The sequence below is a fragment of the Morone saxatilis genome, unplaced genomic scaffold (genome assembly GCF_004916995.1).
Source record: "Morone saxatilis isolate NCDOM2014 unplaced genomic scaffold, NCSU_SB_2.0 Contig2, whole genome shotgun sequence".
Taxonomy (NCBI): Eukaryota; Metazoa; Chordata; class Actinopteri; family Moronidae; genus Morone; species Morone saxatilis.
The window spans coordinates 853,401-856,052 of record NW_023339762.1 but is presented as its reverse complement, the minus strand read 5'-3'; the positions used below and the strand labels follow the sequence as shown (position 1 = coordinate 856,052).

General features: G+C 37.6%; 1 long non-coding RNA gene and 1 pseudogene across 1 annotated transcript; one reads left to right on the top strand and one right to left on the bottom strand.

The window, feature by feature from the left end:
• The window catches only part of LOC118330282, a 30,054-nt pseudogene that overhangs the window by 19,796 nt on the left and 7,606 nt on the right, over positions 1-2,652 (bottom strand).
• On the top strand, positions 162-2,173 carry LOC118330002. Its single transcript, XR_004796811.1, has 3 exons — positions 162-307; positions 741-804; positions 2,130-2,173. It is a non-coding gene; the product is annotated as an uncharacterized LOC118330002 (long non-coding RNA).

Sequence of the window (2,652 nt, the reverse complement as noted above, 5' to 3'; positions counted from 1 at the left end):
GTTGAAATAAATCCTTAATTCACTGACGTAGATGATAAAAACAGCAGTTTCAGTCGCTCTACTCAGCTGCACACGGAGCAGACCCGATATGGAAACAAACCATCTACTTAAAAGGTTTGATGTCGAGCCACTGGGTAACTTTTACCTCTTTTTCCAGATTGAGGAGCTATATGAAGCCTACTGCCTACAGAGAAGACTCAGGGACGGGGCCAACAAGATGGTGAAGGCTTACACTGCCTCTCCAGGCAGCAAGGAGGCCAGGGAGAGTTTAGCAGAAGCCAATAAAGGATACAAAGAGTACACAGAGGTGAGATGAAGATAGAATGAGAGAAAATGGTAAATGTCTAGATGTCTAGTGAATGTTGCTGAATAATAGGACTACATTAAATAGGATTACATTAAAGAGTAATTGTAATTCAACTGAAAAACAAATAAATAAATAATACAATTTGTATTTTTTCTTCAACTCATTCAGTATTTAGTGTGTTTGCTGATTAGTGTCCATTCAGTGTTCAGAGAGTCCATACATGCAGTGCAACCTGTCATATGCTTTGGCTCTCATTTAGCTTTTATGTAAGAGGTTTAGCACTGTCACAGTGCGTCTCTAATTGCTCTTCCAACATAATTTCACTGTTCTTTCTGTTGAACATTTCATGTTTGTTGCTCTGTTAGTTGATCTTTTTGTCTTTTATTGTGAAGGTGCTTTATAAATAAACTTCCTTCCTTACTGCTCTCTGTAGAACATGTGTGTGTTGGAGAGTGAGTTGGAGAACCAGCTGGGTGAGTTCCACATCAAGATGAAAGGTAAGAACCAAACACTGATGGCGAGGTCACCCCTCTGTCTTCACTCTTTCCTCCTTTCTCTCAGCCTCCATTTTTTCTTCTCTCCTTTTTGCATTCTCTTGACTTTATTTTTTGCCTTTTATTAAAAATCACATACTGAACATGAACAAAACATTGTGACCAGGAGACATGCATAATTAAAAGATTTTTTGAATAAAACATATTTTTTATGAATTCTTTCCATGTATTCAAAGATGCTAACATTTGGATTGCAGCTACTGGGTAAATGTAAAAAAACACGAATTTCCTTCCAAAATTCAACAGGTTATTTGGTCTGCTCTGGAGGAGAAAAAAAGTAGAGGCTTGATACATTTTAATTAGATGCAGTCTTGAACAGTTATTCTATGATCACTGGTAAATGGTACTGTACTGGTATAGCGCCTTTCTCGTCTTCCGACCACTCAAAGCGCTTTTACTCTACTACATTCACCCTTTCACACACATTCACTCAGTGATGGCAAAGTCCATCGAACAGAAACTAACACATTCATACACATACACATACGGGAGCAATTTGGGGTTCTTGCTNNACACACATTCACTCAGTGATGGCTATTGAACAGAAACTAACTCTCATACACATTCACACTAATGCACAGCATCGGGAGGATATAGGATACTTCAACATGTGACGGGAGAAAACATTAGTGGACGACCTGCTCTGCCACTGAGCCACAGCCGCCACTGAGCAAACAACAGCCGTCAGACTCTGCAGATGTTTCTAGTCCAGCACTAATCATTATCTACAATGTCTTTAATAAATAATCGTAAATAAATCTCCTTAGAAATCATAGGAAAAAAATGTAAAAGTCACTTTGGAACTAGAGAATCCTCATGTTTTTAAGTTCTCTTTAATATCGAAGTAATCCAATGATAAAGGTCTGTACACCCATGGGTGCATTGCAAACAAGAGCTGCTGATAGCTAATTCAGCAAACATTTAATGTCATTTAATGTAACATTTTTAAAATGTAAACAAATATTGCCTAAGAAATTGGGTTGGTGTTCGTATGTTTCCATCTATCAGATTAGCAAAAAGATTTCTGACTCCATTTTCACACAAAAGTCAAAATTATCTGATTTTTAAAAAAAGAAGGAGGAGCAGCTTCTTCTCTCTTTAAAAACAGTACAGTAGCTGTAATCATTACTGCCGTACTACCCACAAACAGTTCAGACAGATAAAAATCACAGACCAAGGCAGGTAACATTACCCCACCTCCCCTAGAGAAATAAATCCAGTCCTTATGAGAAGCTGAAAGGCTACATCTGTTTCTGTTTGTCTTTCAGGTCTGGCTGGATTTGCCAGGTTGTGTGCTGGTGACCAGTATGAGGTTAGTCCATTAGTATCTCTCTCTCAGATAATCAGATACAGAATTAGGTGAAAGTCACTTTTCTTGTTCTCTTTCTTGTCAACTCCGCAATCAGATCTGTGTGATTCATGCCATATCCTTTTCATTGCAGTCTGCACAGTCTGTCCTCAGACACTGATGCACACAGATACTTGATTTTTTCAAACTTGAATCATCAGGATAGTCAGAAGAATGTTTGTCAGATGCTTTTTAGGAAACAGAACGTTTAAAGTGCTGTGGTTATTGTTCCTTTTGGAATTATACGTCTGTCTTTCTGTTATGTAACATACATTATGTACATTCATAGTGAAAGCTCTGTGAAGAATAGAAAAGAAAACAATTAAAAATTTAAAAATACAAAAATCTCATGAAAAGAAAGAAAGAGAAACTGTTGAACACAAAGTATACACACACAGGTCTACTGACATGCAAAATTGAGACTGACTGTGTGTGTGTGTGTG